Consider the following 17,714-nt stretch of genomic DNA (forward strand, 5'->3'; position numbering starts at 1 on the left):
GGTTAATGGGGGGATGCGTTGATTTATCTGTGTTTTTATTGTACTCTGCTCAGATGTTTGCATGGGTGGATTTTAAATACATTTAATGTTTCACTTACCTGAGAGCTTGTACTTACCTGGGAGTTTTAATCATTCAGCCCCAATGCTTCTAGTCTAAAGCTAGTCTGCTGCTGAAGGCATTTCTTCCCTTCTTTGATAGATGCCCACCATCTCTGCTCAGCAGCCCTTGGAAAATCATCCCATGGTCCAGGAAGCTGAAGCCATGTATTCATCTCCAAGATGTGAGCTTATTTACTTTGACTTTACTCTTGACAGGGACCACCTGTGCACCTACCTGCTTCACCTTCTCTCCCAAAGCCATGAAGTCTTGTTTGATATGCTTGGAGGTGTTTTTTGCAGTTATTGGGGCTGGGCTGTGCAGGCTGTGCTTACATTAGGCTCCTGCAGCTTAGATTAAATAATACCTTTTCTGTTTATTTACAGCTCAAACTTTTACAGACTTCTGTTCAGTTTGTGTTGAGGCATCAGTCCTCAGTTTTACTTGAAACTTCTTTTATTTATTTTGTTTGGAGAAAGGAAACTTTTTTCTTCCCTTCATGCAACAAACAACTCTCTCATGTCCTGTGATCTGAGCTGGATCTATATTTATATCTAACCCTCCTCCTGGGCAACAAAAGAAAAAGCCTCAACTGGACCATCCAAGGATATCAGAACCAGAAACTACAAAGTGAATAACTACAATCTGTGAGCTGAAAGTTTTATTTGAACTATATATAAGTATTTGTAAGATTCTGATTCTGTTAAAACTAAAGTCCACCTTCAACCCCCTCTGCATTAAGTCTGCAAAGAAATGCACACAGAAGTTCAAAGTAGAGTTATTTGTTTCTCTATTATTGGAAGCCTTTGATGTCCCAAGCCAGGTCTGAATTTACAAGTTTAAAAGGTCTGTTCTCTCAGACCTGTTGACTTAAAGCCTTTTTTTCCAGTTCAATAAATGTTATTATTTTTTACTTATATCAATATGTATTACAAAACATTTGTAATAAATGTCCGTTATGTAATATAGAATTCGTATAAATGTGAAGAAGGACATTTGTTATTGTACAACAAAACCAAACAACAACAACACATGTGTGTATACAAAAATCATATGAAAGATACAGGAGAAAAGGTACCAAGATTAATAATGAGTAGCATCAACCTTAACTGGTAGTAAATTCAATCATCGTGGTCCAGATCCTATCATAGGCTTTCAAAGACCTATTTTTTTCCTCAGCCACTCATTCATATTTTGCAATTAAACATAAATAGTTCCACCATTGTGTATATTCTATTTTAGAGAGATCCTTCCAATTATTGAGTATCATTTTAATAGCCATTTGTATTCCCCTGATGCAACCCAATAAGGTGAAACAGGGAACCCCTGTCGGGATTGAAGAAAAGTTCTCAAGATAAGTAACAATTATTTAAGAAGATATCAGGCTTAAGATACTATAGCTGGGATATCAGGCTTGAGATACCATAGCTGTTACAAGCTTTCCAACAGTAATATACTATTCTGTATCTCAAAATGTTTTTTGGTCATCTATAATTACTGTGTGGAGTTTTTTTGTGACTAGTGATTGAGGGAGAGCCACCCACAATTATGAAGGTTTACCTTACAAGTGGATGTGAATCTCGCAGTGTCTGAAGTCTTTTTTCTCCACTGACAAGTGTTTGATATATGCCTTGTGACCCTTCTAGAGATACAGAATAGATAAGTGGAGAATGATTTGTGAATTGTGGTAATTGAAATCACCCATTATTATAGGTGATTTGATTGGACACCCATTGTTGCCCAATTTGCCAGCTTTCCTAATTTCTGTGAACATTTCTTCATCTGTCCATTTGTTCTGTGCTTGAGGATGGTAGTACAGTCCTACTGCAACCCACACAATAGAACCAACCTGCCCAATCAAAATTGAACTACAATGATTTTGCTGCATACTTTGCCAACAAAATTGAATTTACAGGCAGTCCTATCCAGTCTCCAATCAGCTAACCAGGAGCGCACAAACTCACCCCCTCCAGACACAGACGTATGGGTCTATTTTAACCCAGTACAAAGGAGGGCTTTGACAAAATCTTAAATGATCTTTGACTAACTACCTGCTTCCTTGACCCCTTCCCATCAAAGATAGTGCAGCAGGCAAGTCAGGGCCTCATAAAAGGCACCACAAAAATTGTGAACTCCTCTTTTTCTTATGGGCAACTACCAACAGCAATAAAAAGGACAATGGTGCATTCTTTGCTAAAGAAGAACAAACCTAACTAGGACAAACATGAAAGTTACAGGTGTGATAGTCACATTCAGGATAGTTGGGTTAAGGCAGTTTCAGTTTGCAATACAAGTCCCAGAAGGCATTGCAGGCAAGGAGCCAGGGGGGGTGAGATGAAGAACCCGGATTGGACTCCTAGCTGCAATCAGGGAAGACATGGGTGTAAGCTGGCAGGATGTGTAGAGTGGTGGCCACTAGGGGGAAAGAGAGATAGGAAACCCTGTGTGCAGGAGCTCCTCATTAGTTTAATGCTTAACTCAGCTGGTATGGGTGTGAGGGAAGCTAGTGGAAGGAGAATGATTGGTTGATTGTACTGGGAGCGCTCTCCATGGTGACACAGGCCAATATCTAACATCCCATTTTCAGGAAAAGTAATAAAAAAACCCAGTCTGTGTTCAACTTAATGATTGACTAGAAAAGAAAAACTGGCTAGATCCATGTCAATCTGGATTCAGACCCGGTTATGGAACAGAAACAGTCTTTGTATCTCTACTAGATGATCTTCAAAGAAATTGAGACAGGAGATGTGTCTTGGTGTTAGTACTGCTAGATTTCTCAGCAACTTTTGACACTGTGGATCATGATATCATACTAGCATGACTGCCAGAAACAGGTATCAATGGAACAGTACTTGCTTGGTTCAGATCCTATCAGACAGGCAATGCTCCATATTGTTCAGCAGCACCTCATTGCCACTATGGTCACTGACCAGTGGGGAGGATAAGGATTAATACTGTCACCTATTCTGTTCAATATCTACCTCAAGCTGATTTGGTCAATGGAAACTCAGTTCTACATCTACTTAGATGACATGCAGCTATTAATGCCCATTGAACTTGACTTACCCACAGCCCTGAATAAACTGCCTACCTGTCTAACATCAATTTAAGAATGGGCTAAAAACAACCAAATTTGTCTGAATCCATGTAAAACTGAGCTTCTATGGGACTTTAAACACAAGTGGAAACACACCTGACATCAAAATCTCTTTTGGGAAATACAAACTCCCCCTCAAATCACAAGTCAGAAACCTTGGAATACAGCTAGCCTTAATGCTTACACCGATACCCCAAATATGAGCAACCATCAAGAGCTGCTTCTATCATTTGCAACAACTATGCTGCCTCTTTTCTTGCATTGAGAAGGCAAGTTTTGTCACAGTTCTGCATGCCATGATAACATCAACACAGGATTACTGTAATACACTCTACCCTGGTCTGATTACAAAGGGTCTGCACCAGCTCCAATTGATTCACAATGCTGCAGCAAGACTAATAGAAGGTTGAAAGTAATGTGACCACATCACACCATTTTTGTAAAAACAGGGCTAAATTTAAAACTCTATGTCTTATCTTCAAGGCCCTTAAAGAAAATGGTCCACAGTACTTGAAGACCAGGATCTCCCTCTATACACCTCCAAGATCACTAAGATCCTCCTAAGGAGTATTCCTAACCACACCCTCTCCAAAGGACATCACTCAATGTGATACCAACCAGCCTTCTTCGGAGTAGCCTCCACACTCTGAAATACACTGCCTGAAAGGTCTTGCTTAATTCAAGACTTTCTCTACTTCAGGAAGCAGGTGAAACCTTGACTCTTCACCCAGGACTTTAATGGAAGAAGTAACTAATTGCAAGTCACACACACACACAACACACACACACACACACGAGTGACACTGGCTGCACATACTGTAGTAGGACATGTTTATCCACTCCTACCCTACCTGAGATAATACTCAGCACCTTTCTGACCTTATGTGAACTTTCTTTAAATTAGTCCCCTTATTTTCTAGCTCTTACCTATCTATATGTTTCACTTTTGCTTACATCCTATGCTATTAAAATGTTTTGTTGTTTATCATGTTGACATTTCTTATTTGAATATTTTTACTACTGTTATTGTGCTTATGTTTGACGTATTCTTGCTGTACTCTGCCTTGAGTGAATTTCTTCAAAAAGGTGGTAAATAAATCCTAACTAATATAAATAAATAGATAAATTTGTGCCAATATAGATGAGCAGCACTGCATAATAGTAGGCTTGATGAGTCTTGGTAGGCTCTCCATAACATCTCAAATCTTGGCACCTAGAGTACAGCACACTTCCCAGGATATCATGTCTGTTCAGCAGATGGATGCCTCTATACCGCTCAGAAGGGAATCGCCAGTCACCATTACCTTTCATTTCCTAGTGGCCACTGATCCAACAATTTTGGGAGTTTGAGCTTTGGTTCATTCTGTCCCTGGGATGCTCTTACCTCCTCCACTTTCAGGGCTGCATACTGGTTTTTCATTTTGAGGGCAGGTAGAGTCACAATATAGATCCTGCAGGGTCTCGTGATGTGTGTCCAATTGTCCTATTTCAGCATAGCTTCTTCAATCCCACTGCAAATCTTTGATGCTTCATAACGCATTTCATTGATGTATTTCTCATTCTCACAGATGCTTCTCAACCTTGCCACCTCATCTCTCAGTTCCTCCACTCTTTCATGAGAGATTCAAGCTGCAGATATCTTGCACATGGAACTAGCTCCTCTACTTGGATTAAGCTTCTGTCTGCACAGAGGCAGAAACTGTAACTGAGGCAACAGCTTTGGTGACAAAATGTTTCTTAGCCATACTTCAGTTGCAGAAGTTTTTGCACCTGTTGAAGGAAAAGAAAGCAGAAAAAGCTCTCCCTTTTTCTCAGCTGTTCTGTAGGTTAAAAGAAGCAGCCGATCTCTTTTGTGTGAGATCTATCCTTCAGAAATGTGAAGATTTCAAAAGAGTTTAATTAGATCACCTCTCCTTTTGAAATGGAGGTTAAAAAAGAAATTCTAGAGCAAGCAGGAAAAGAAACTCATTTAAAAAGAAAAAAATAAACTAAACCCTCTGTAATAAAACTTAGAAAAAGTAAAGCAACAGTTATCGCAGCAATATAAACTTGCAATGAAAACAAAACCTTTTTCGAAAATAAATCAGAGTACTTGATGCAAAAAAAAAAAAAAAAAAAAACCAAAAACAAATAAAACTACCTCAGTTTGCAATGTCCTCCTCCTAATTAGCTGAAAAGCCTATTGGGCTCATTTTCAAAAGAGAAAAATGTCCAAAAAGTGTCATAAAGCACCATTTAAACGTATCTCTTCTTAAAATGTCCAAATCGGTATTTTTGAAAACAGTTTGCAGATGTTTATCTATGCATTTTGTCTGCAGTACTTCCAAATTATAAGGGGGTATATTTGGGGCATTTCAAAGGTGGGATTAGGGTGCGCTTAGGGTGTGCCTAACTTGGATGCTTTACAGTTATAATGGAACAAAACAAAAGATCTAGAGCGAAAATTTCAACGTTTTGGCCTAGACCTGCTTTCAGAATGAATAAGGCATAAAAAGATGCCCTAATTGACCAGATGACCACTGGAAGGAATCAGGGATGATCCCCGCTTACTCCCCCAGTGGTCACTGACCCCCTCCCACCCCCCAAAAATGTGAATAAAAATAGTACTTACCAGCCACTATGATAGCTTCAGATGTTATGGCCAGGTCCATTTGAGCAGAATGCAGGTCCCTGGAGTAGTCTAGTGGTGGGTGAAGTGCACTGTAGAGAAGTGAACCCAGACCCATACCTTCCCCTACCTGTTATACTTGTGGTGGAAACTGTGAGCCCGCCAAAACTCACCAGAAACCCACTGTATCCATATATAGGTGCCCCCTATACCCTTAAGGGCTATTTGTAGTGGTGTACAGTTAGGATTAGCGGGTTTTGGGTTGGTTTTGGAGGGCTCAGCAAACAGGATAATGGAGCAAAGGTGAGATGTGTACCTGGGAACATTTATGTGAAGTCCACAGCAGTGCCCCCTAGGGTTCCCCATTGCTCTCTGGGATGTCTGGGGGACCAGTCTGCTAAAAATGCTGGCCCCTCCTACATCCCAATGGCTTGATTTTCTTTGTTTTTCACTTGTATGCTTTTTTTTTAAATAGCCTGAAAAAATAAACACACAGAGCACAACACCTTGCTAGAAATGGTATTTTCGGGGAAAAAAAAGAAAGACATTTTCTGTTTCCTAAAATGACATATTTCCTATTCAGATTTTGGACTTTTAGCGTATAACGTCCAAAGTCTGACTTAGAGTTTATATCAAAAATGCCCCTCCATAAATCAAAGATCCACCTTTGGGTGGGTATAAGGGAATTAAACAACAGAGGTTTCCTTCAACTGCTAGCTGTGCTCTATGCTGATGTTATTGTTAAACTCTAAAATACAACTTAAAATAAAACAGTTTTTAAATGAAGTCCTAACAGAGACTTTAAAAGCTAAACTATTGTCTAATCTGATTTTGCTAAATAAGAAGAGTAATTTAAAAAGACAAGGAAAATTACCTATTTAACCCATCTACTTTTTCACCAGTTTGAATGCAATTTCTTAGCAGGTAAGATATTCACCAGTGAAGTTTTCTTCCTCTCAGCAGGTGTTCTCTCAGCCTCTTCTCAGGTTTTTATTTTGTTTTGTTTTTTTTAATATGTGTTTTTATATATAACTCACCTTGGATGATTATGGTGTAATAAAATACTGTTAAAAAATAAAAATTAATACATTTTGGGGTCAATATTGAAAAGATAACAGTGCATGCTATCTGATTAAGTGCTGCTTACTATGATATTCATGAATATCTTTACAATCTACCTCTGCTGTGTGCAGATAGTGCCAGGGTGAAGCTTGAGCAAAGTCAGATCGTGACTGTATTCAGGGGCCCTTTTACAAAGGTGCGCTGAAAAAATGGCCTGTGATAGTGTAGACGCGTGTCTTGGGCACGCACAGAATCATTTTTCAGTGCACCTGTAAAAAATGCTTCTTAAAACTTTTTGCTGAAAATGGACGTGTGGAAAAATGAAAATTGCTGTGTGTTCAATTTTGGGTCTGAGACCTTACCGCCAGCCATTGACCTAGCAGTAAGGTCTCACGCGGTAACCGGGTGGTAATGGTCTACGCGCGTAAAATGCAGATTACTGGCCGATTACCGCTTGCGCGCCAGAAAACAAATTACCACAAGGGCCACACGGTAGCCGAGTGGTAACTCAAATTTGACATCGTTGGGTGTGCATAAGTGCTTACGCGGCTTAGTAAAAGGGTCCCTCCGTTTGTTATCCAGATATCATAACTTATGCAGATAACTTAGGACAGATAGAAAACTCAAGTTATCTGGATATGTTATCTTGATTGCAGACTGAATATTGCCACTATCCAGATACCTGTATATTCAGCAGTGGCCAATATCCGGATTGTGGTGTTGAATAACTGGATATTTTTTGACCAACAGAGCTGGCATGACCACGGTGGCCGAATTTAACTGTTTCTTTATACGCTAAACATGGCCTAAGTATCAGCTCTTACAATAATTGCTATTTTTATCATTTTCCCATTGTTTGCACAGCAGAAGCCAGAAAGAGCTCGAGTGAATCCAGCCCTTGGTATCATTCTGAAAATAGATACTGCTTGCATTGCTTCAATACCTTGCTGTTCTAAAATGTAAAATCCAAGTGTCACATTAACATGCCAAAAAATGAAATCAATTGAATAGAAGCCCACAAAGTGGGGTAGAAATGCTAGCGTTATAACTCTAATGAATGTCTGAAGATGCAGACTAGTAGGGCTGCTGAGGCCCTTTTGTCTGGTTCCTCAATTTAATCCTAAAAGTCTGCTGTTGATCTTGTTCTCAGTTTTTTTTTTCTCACTTTTCCATTATAGTGCACAATAACCAAAAATCATTATTAAAATCTGTAAAAATTGGTTCTGCATGCAGTACGCATTCACAGTACCTCATTTTAAATCCAAAACATGTCTCTGATTTAAAACATATTCATTTTTCTGCATTCTAATAACTCACAGGCTACAGAACAGTTTTTTTTTTCTAAATTTGGCAGAAGACTTTTCTCCTGGGCTGTATCTTTATGTGCCAAGTTTCAGCATGGTGTAAATTGTGTTGCCTGAGTTATTGTGTCAATCCCTGGAAGTAAGGATTTATAATGTAAACATGAACGCAATCTTAATTATAACAGTTTAGCTTCTGCTGCTATAATACTCATAAACCACTGTGCTTTATATGTAAATAATATGCTTTACATAGAGCTAGATGCTGGACTGCACCCATGGATTAATAAACTGTGTGGCCATGCCTTTTCAGTCAAATCAGTATATTGCAAGTGAAAACCAGGGTGGTTGGTAAAAAGCAGATGTTATTCTCTTCAAATCTGATATATGCTCATGACCGCTAACCAGTGCCAAAAATCTCCATGCTTGCTATGGGAAAACAGCACCCCATTGTTTCCAATAAGACTGCTTGCAGTTTTCAACATGTGAAAAAAGCAAGTACATATACATGTGATTCCTTCTCAACTTGTAATAAACAATAGATTTGCATATAGAACCCAGACCAGGAATATCATTCCTTCATGTAATTCTAATTGGACCCAGTGCAGTGCTAACATTTATGACTCTCTCCATTGCCTGAATAGATCAGTGGAGTTTGTGGTAAATAACAACAACAAAAAAAACCCCAACAACCTCCAAAACAAAAATACAAAACAAAAAGAATCTATGTTAAGCAAAAGTGCTGGTCAGTGGAGCCTGGAAAATCCAGGTTTCCCGTAGAACACTAACAGGTACTGCATACTCAGCAATGCTCCTGTAGAAGAGGGAAATATTTTTGTGAGATTTTAATGGATGATATAGTAAGTTTTATGATTTATTGATTGATTCATAGGTTAAAGAAGTTCACTTGTCAGTGCCCTTAAGCAAGTTTTGAATTCCATGCATTTTTCTTTTGGCTGCTGGCCACTGAACATGATATGCTCCATAATCCTCCTAACAGGGCCCCTGTGTCCCGCAAGCACTGGTCTGCAGCAGCTGCATCTAGGAATGATTAGAAACAGTTCCAGTACAGCACAAAGAAAGTATAAAACGAGTATTCTGCTAATTAATTTTGTTCATAAACCCACTCATTGCAGGCATAAACTAATATTGTATGATATAATCTGTTGAATTTGTTTACAAACTGTTACATCTGATCATAAGCATTCATAGTACAAAATAATTATGTATAAATGCACATTGACTGATATAGGGGTCCTTTTACTAAGCTGCGGTAACCATTAGCATGTACTTACATGGGATGCGCTGAGGTATCTCACGGTAATTTTGTATTCTGCATGCACATACCACGTGCTAAAACATTCTTTTTTCTCACAGAGTGGACGTGTATGAGAGGTGAAAAGCAGACATTTCTACGCTAAGTAGTTAGTGCATAATTAGTGCATGAGCCCTTATCGAGCTAATATTTTTTTTAAGAGCCACATTTTAATGACAACATTAGCACCTGGATATTAATGTTGGAAAGTGGAAATCAGCCATTTTCCGGCTAAAGGAAGAAATGACCTTAGGAAGTGAAAAAGACCCACTTAAGGGCACGATAAGGCCACTTTTCCCCACACCCTTCTAAAAGGACCCCATAAACTATAACATTTCACACTTTAATTTATAGGTGTCATGTCGCAGCCATGATCTGTGTGGCTTACTTCGAACACTGGGGGGGGGGGGGGGGGGGGGAACGGCAAGTTGGCTCTCTCACGACACGATGGCATCCTTGGGTGCCTCACGGTCAGTCAGGAGTTTCCTTTGGAGGCCTGACTTTGGAGAGGCTCATTGCTAGGCACATGCGCATGTGCTGTGATCAGATCTTAAATGATCAGCACCCAGAACTTCTGAGTCATTGGCAGGGTCTGCCCTACTCTTGCAGGGACTTTAAGGCTAAGCCCTGTCTTTTTCAGATGCCTCAGCAACAGTTCACTGTAGCCTTGTTTCCTGTGAATTGCCCGATCCTTTCCTGGAACCAAGATCATGCTTGCCTGCCACCTGACCTTGCCTGGAACCCAGTTAATGCTTGCCTGTCACCTTACCTGACATTGCCTGGAACTTGGATCACATCTGCCTGATGTCTGACCTGACCTTGCCCAGAGCCCAGATAGCCTTCTGTGGCCCGGCCTGACTTTGCCCCTCCAAGGACTCTTCCAAGTCCTACAGACCACCTGAACCCAAGGGCTCAACCTGTGGGGAATGGCAGTTGGTTCAGGTGAAGACTCCAGGGGCCCACCAGAAACTGCCTTCTGGTGCTGGCACAGGGGCTCACCATCCACTGCACATGGAAGCGCGACAGATTGCTGAGGCCAGAAGCTGGTCTGACAAGCCCCCAGTTTTGAATCTGACCCAAGCTCTTCAGCAGTAGCAGAGCCAGTTACATCATCTCTCAGTCCTCCAAGATGTGTGTACACAATTGGTGGCCCTGCATTCTTCCCCGCTCCCTGGTTCGACTTCATCAGGCCTTGCGAAGCCGACGGCGTTTGCTCCTATGATCCAAGCTCCTGACCCTCCCCACTATGATGGAGACCCTCAAGCCTGCTGGGGTTTTCTGAACCAGTGTTAGATGCACTTTGTCTTTCAGCCAGCCAACTTTTTTTCTGACCCTATAAAGATAATATATATCATGTCTCTCCTTTTGGGGCAAGCACAGGTCTGGGTCTTGCCCCTTTAGGAACAACAGGATCTTATCCTTTTTGACCTGCAAGCCTTCTTGAGACATTTTTGTTTATTCTTCGATGAATTCAAGCAGCCATCCCCTGCGGATAGTGACCTCCTCCACCTCCAACAAGGAACACTTTTGGTAAAGGCCTAAGCCATCCGATTCTGAACCTTGGCTTCAGGACTTCAGTGGAACCAAGAGGCTCTGGTTGCCAAATTCTGGCAAGGCCTAGCATGGAGGATTAAAGATGAACTTGCTATCCGAGACATTCCTCCTTTGATGAATGAACTCATCGCCCTATGTATCAAAATTGACGTGCGCCTCCAGGATAGGACTTTGGAGACGAGTTTGCCATATCGATGACAATGTTGGCACCATGTTTTCAATGCCCCTTGTTCCCAGTACCTCCACAAACATCCACAATGGAGACTCCTGAGGAACCAATGGTGATGGGTCACCACTGACTCTCTGAGGGAGAGAAATGGCACAGAAGGCTGAACAATCTTTGCCTGTATTTTGGGGAATCGAGGCACTTTGCTACTAAATGTCCACACAAGCTGGGAATCAGGCAAGCCTAGGGTCTCATGGGGAGATGATCCTGGGCCTCCTTCCTTATTCCCCGGTCCCTCTGTGCCTTTTTCCAGTCATCTTGCAATGGGCCTCCTGTTGGATAGAAGTCTTGGTCTTTATTGACTCTGGAGCTGCAGGAATCTCTCTATTTTTTTCCAGGTTTGACTTACATCTGACTTTCTGCCTAGCTGAGAAGAATACACAGGCTGACACCCTTTCTAAGTCTTTTGAACCAGCTGAACAACTAAAGCATCCACAGTGCATCCTGGACCCCACTAAGATTCTTGCACTTTCATGGTTCTACTTGCCCCTTGGAAAAACCCCTGTGCCTCTCAGGTCTTGTCAGAAGATTATGCATTGGGCACATTCTTCCCAACTAGCTGGTCATCCCCGCATTCTCGGCACTTCAACAGATTGCCCGCCACTATTGGAGGCCTAGAATGGCATCAGACATCCAGTGGTTTGTCTTGTCCTGCCCTGACTGTACCCAATATAAGATCCCACACACCTGTCCCTGGGGTTTGTTACAGCTGCTATGTACACCCAAGATTCCGTTGAATGACATATCTATGGACTTCATCACTGACCTTCCTGTTTCCCAAGGCTACTCTGTCATCTGGGTTGTAGTGGATTGCTTCACCAAAATGGCCCACTTTATTCCTGTGTCTGGCCTACCATCAGCTACAGCCCTAACTCATGCCTTTTTTCATAATATATTTCACCTGCATGGGCTCTCTTCACACATCTTTAGCGATTGAGGAGTCCAATTCACATCTCGATTCTGGAGCAAACTTTGCTTATTCTTAGGAATCAAACTAGACTTTATATCAGCATATCATCCCCAAACCAATGGACAGACTGAGTGAATCAAGTACTTAAGGACTTTCTTCGCTTGTATATCAATAAGCAACAGAACAATTGGGTCACTCTGCTTCCCTGGGCAAAGTTAGCTTGTAACAACTATGTTCACGATTTCTCTCAGATGTCCCCATTCTTTGCTATACATGGGTACCATCCATGCATATCCCTACCTCTTTCAGACTTCAGATATGCTGACAGTCCATGTATTGGCCAAGGATATTTACATTGTCTGGAACCAAATATGACAACTACAGTGGACTGCCACAGCCTATAAGTGATGACCTTATTGTCACCTATTTAGGAGGCGCTAAGGGCTCCTACACTAACCTGGAAGTTAAAAAAAAATTTCCTTTGTGCCAGAAATGGCAGACGCGCAGCTTCTGCAGAAGGCCAATGGTAGTGCTGGATTGGCATGCAATAATTCTGTGGTAACTCTACTGTAGCATTGTACAAGGGTCCCTTAGCGTGCGGTAATGTGGACATGCCCACTCTCTATCCCCTCCCAGAAACGTTAAAAAATATTTTTAGCAGGTGGTTTGCATGCGTAGATCCAAGTCCAAGCAACAAGCTCATTTAAGCTACAATAAGCACACACTTGTACTTACCACAGTTTAGTAAAAGGACACTAAAGACTGCTATGTTAACTCTGTGTTATCTAGTTAGTGTGCATTAATCATAACTAATGCACTAGCTGGATAACACAGACATACCTCCTCCTAAAAATAGGTAATATGTGGGATACCGTACACTAACAGGCCTATTGGTACACCCTTACTGCACATTAACCCCCAGATTCTATATAGAGTGACTTAAGTTGCATGTTCATATCCAGTCGTATTCTGGATTTGCACGCACAACTTAATTACTTAACAAGTCAATCAGCACAAGCAATTATTGACACTAATTGGCATTAATTAGAATTTACATGCAGAACTGTCTAAGCGTAATCTATAACATGATGCACATAATTTCTAAGTTGCATAGTTGAGAAAGGGCCAAGGCCATGGGTCATGGGTGGACGTTTCTATAATCTATGCGTGTAGTTATAAAATACACCCGGTCCGTGCCTAATTGAGGCATCAGCATTTACACCAAGTTTTACTGGGCATAACTGCCTGCAACTAAATTTAGTTGTGAGGACGAGCGCTCGGTGTATTCTATAAACCGTGTGGAAATTTAGGCTTATTCTATAAAGTATACCTACATTTAGGTGTACTTTATAGAATACACCTAGGTATATTTTGTTTCAGAACCAATGTTTTACACATGATCTATAGAATCTAGTCCTAAGGACCTCTTAAATAGGTCTCTTTGTAACTGGTTCTTAGTTTTCTAAGGCTTTCTTTTCCTGTACCCATTCCTCACATTTTACGATATCCAAAATTCCATCTACAAATATTTACACAAATCTCCCTTAATTTTAAAACCTTTTCAGTTTTTGATCTTTCAGCTTCTTTTGAAGGCCTAGTGCTAATATTTCTTGCCACTCTAAGGACACCTGTCTTAAGTGTTTTTCCTTTTCTCTCTGCTTTCTATATATATCTTTTTGAAAATTTGTTTGATCTTTATGCTTTTGGACATTGTTATATTAAGTCCGGCCTAACTTGGTAGGGGAAACCTTTCTGTTCAAGGGAAGGTCATGGGCTTCTTTTTACCCTCAAAAGTAAAATCTTCAGGCTAGAGGCTTCAAATTAAGGATCTCTATCTTGAGAAACATACACACACACTCTCTCTCTTTCTTTTTTCCCCTTTCCCTTTCTATGAGAAACACCTTGTTTTCTCTCTCAAGCTCCCTCTCTCTCTCTCTCTGAGGAAGGCATGCTGGCTTGCTCTTTCTTTAATTCACCATCAATACAGCTCAAGGACAGTTACTTAAGGTGGCATGTAATAACGAAGAGACTCCTTGCTTTTCACATGAGCAGCTTTATGTAGTATGCTTAAAAGATGGAACTGAAAAAATATTGCATGTTTTTCTCATTATATGTTCTAATCTTTGGTAATAAAATATATGATTTAATTTATATTTTTCCAAAGTTTATTTCACTTTAACCATTTTCTAATGTCTCTGGCTGTGTCTTTGACCAGGTTTGCATTGTTAGATCACAGTGCTGAGGAGGTCTCGTTGACCCTGTCGAGACATCACCTTCACAACCTGGAAGTGCGCTGTTCATAGGAGGTGAATTGAGTGGTTGAGTCGAGCTGGTACAGTTTCCATTCTTGCTTGGCGGTCTTCCTGTGGCTTTTTCCTCTCACAGTGCCAGGGGCATAGTGTCATCATCTCTGTCTAGAGCTGCTGCTTCCTGTGGAGTACCTGGAGAAAGGCAAGTGGGAAATCTGCAATCCAGGAATCTTGGGGTAAAACAATCGGCTGTTGTGACTTTAGAGTCACTCTGGGAAGTGATTCAAGCAGTGAACTCTTCTTTACAAACAGCAATACAGCGAGGTTGGAGTCCACTGAGGGGAGATCTTCTCAGACGCAGGAGGGCATGGTTGCCTTAATGAAGGATAAGTAATATTTGCATCAATAGTTTGGCTTCTATTTTAACAGAATTGCTTTTAACCTTCATAATTTCACTGACCATAACTTTCTGTATGGTCACTGCCCTCTTACCATTGCTATCACTCCCTTACTAATTCAAACATATTTTTGATGCAGAAACAAATTATTACTTCTAATTATTTTTACATTTTCTACAGTTATACTGTATATTAACAATGTACTATTAAACAATTCCCTATATAATCCTTGCTTGAGTTGAACTATACTTTACTATCTTACTTATGCAGATTGGGGATAATTTTATAAAAGTTTTGCTCATAAAATCTATGTTACATCTATAAACGGCTAGATTCTATATATGGCACCAGAAAATATGCCTAGGTGTATTCTTTGAAGTATGCTTAAATTTTATAGAATAGACTTAAATTTCCATTAAGTATACAGAATACACTGAGTGCCTCTCCGCATGACCAAATTTGGTTTCATCCATTTAGGCCACGTTTTACTTAGCATAAATCCCAACACCTAAATTAGGTGCAGAATGAGTGTATTCTACAATAATGTGCATAGATTATAGAAATGCATATGACTGAAGTCCATACCCATAACCATAAAAATTTCAACTGTGCAACTTAGAATTTTACATGCACTGCATTACAGAATATGCTTAGCGAGTTGTGTGTGTAAATTTTAATTAATGACAATTAGTGCTTATAATTGCTTGTTATCATCCAATTAACAGCACTGATTAGCAAGTTAAACGATTAAGTTATGCGCATTGTTATAAAATATGCTTTGATTTCCACACAGAAGTTAAGGCATGATATATAGAATTTGGGGGAAAGGGGGTAATTCTATAAAGTGGGTGCTAACATTTCATATCCTGATGATGTGTGGAAATGTTTAGAGTACTGACATATACCAACATATGTGCACATATGCACCTAAATCCCACTGCTGCTCCTTGTGATCTTGGGCAAGTCCATTGCTTCAAGTACAAAATTAGATTGTGAGCCCTCCTGGGACAGAGAAATATCCAGAGTACCTAAATGGAATTCACCTTGAGCTACTACTGAAAAAGGTGTGAGCAAAATCTAAATAAATAAATAAATAAATAAATAAATAAATGACAAAGTTCACTGTTGAGAATATGGCCTAGTAAATATGAAGGACCAGTGGTGAGGGTTTACAGATCTACAGGTGGCGAGATATTAAATATATTTCTCTTACTGTGGATTAAACAAAAGACAAAACATTCAATTCCCTGCACTACTCGGGCCAAAACAATTAAGCAATTACCTCAGAAGAAAACCCCCTTTCCCCTGAGGAGAGGAACTCTGCTACAGTATAATTATGTCCATGACTATGTGTGACCAAAGAGGGAGCAGGCTGAAGATAAGGAAGTAGGAAGCAGGTGGCCAGTGTTTCCATCAGCACTATACTATGGCTGGAAGGTTATGGAGGGAATATAGGGCAGGTGTGAAGACCTTGGTGCCTTTATTGCGAGGGAGAAAAGATGGAACAGTAAAACAAACTGGTTCTTGAGAATGTGACCTTTTCCTCAGGACCACGACTCCTTGCTTTGTATAAACTGCGATAAAAAGTTCTAACAAGAATGGGCCCAATTAGGACCCAGAAAATGTATCTTTTATGTACTTTCTCAAATAAAAAGAAAATGACGTTACAGAACCAATTTCTTTGTATTCTGAGGTAAGAGAAATTGTCTCTTGCAAGGCAGGGACAAATAGAACACTGACAATCTCTCACTGTTGGTCTCACCTAACAACAAAATAGGTGTTCCTGCTGCCAGCTTCTCCCTTTTGCCTGTGTAGCCTGTTTTATTTTTGCCGCAAAATAGTTTCTTATTTTTTTTCTAACTTTTGTGAGAACAAAACATTACTAATGTGATAAGATTCTTTTTGTTTGTAGTTTTCTTTTTGTGATTTACCAGGCTGGTAGTTCTAAGAAAGACAGTTGGGGTAATTTGTTTGGGGGAAGCCGGGTTCTTGTTCTGGGACCTGGTTCCAACTGAGACCCAAATAAAAGTGGTGTTTCCGCCCGGTTACTGGATCAGAACCAGTTCTGAATGAGTGCATGCATCTGAATCGGCAAAGTCTAGCGACTGACCCATCATGCAGCTGTGGTTTAAGTGTTAAGTTTTTTTTTTTTCTTGGGACATTTTGAAGACAGAACTGGTGAGTACTTATTTGTATATTTTAATTTAGGACCTTTGCCTTATGTTTATGGGTTATAGGGGAAACTGTCCTTTTTGAAGTTAGTGAAGTATAGAGTTTATGACTTTGTTTTGCTTGCACTGTATTTATGTCTAAGTCCACCTGGTGGCACTTTTCATGATAGTATTCTGGGGGTGATCTTTCTCTAACACTGTCACTGATTTCTTTCTTTCTTTCTTAGGGGATTAACAAAAACTGGAGGGGGGCCCTATCCATGAGATATTTTTTCTACTGGCCAGTCTTACCATCAACATTATACTTGTGCACAGGGACACCCACCTTTTTGTGGCTGCCTGTTATCTCTTTCCTCCTATATTGAGTCTCCCTTTACAGAATGATTGAGGCACCTTGGATATGAGCTCTACCCCTAATCCGAAAGGTTATGGGGGGAATTCAGTAAATGGTGCCCACAGTTAGGTGCCGGGAAGATCCTTTTTAAAAATGTTTTAAAAATGTTTTATTTCATTTGATATACCACCTTTACAATATATGGTCAAAGCAAATTTAAAATAAATAAAGTAGGGGAGGAAAAGAAAAACAAAATGTTGATAGGAAAGAAATCAATCATACAGGAAATCTGACGGGAAGGTGCAAACAGATAAAACAGGACACTATCATTCAATAAACTTTGTTACTATCACAGGGTCAGTGGAGTAATAGATCACTGGATAAGTTAAATA

This window comes from Microcaecilia unicolor, chromosome 3, assembly GCF_901765095.1.
Source record: "Microcaecilia unicolor chromosome 3, aMicUni1.1, whole genome shotgun sequence".
Lineage (NCBI taxonomy): Eukaryota > Metazoa > Chordata > Amphibia > Gymnophiona > Siphonopidae > Microcaecilia > Microcaecilia unicolor.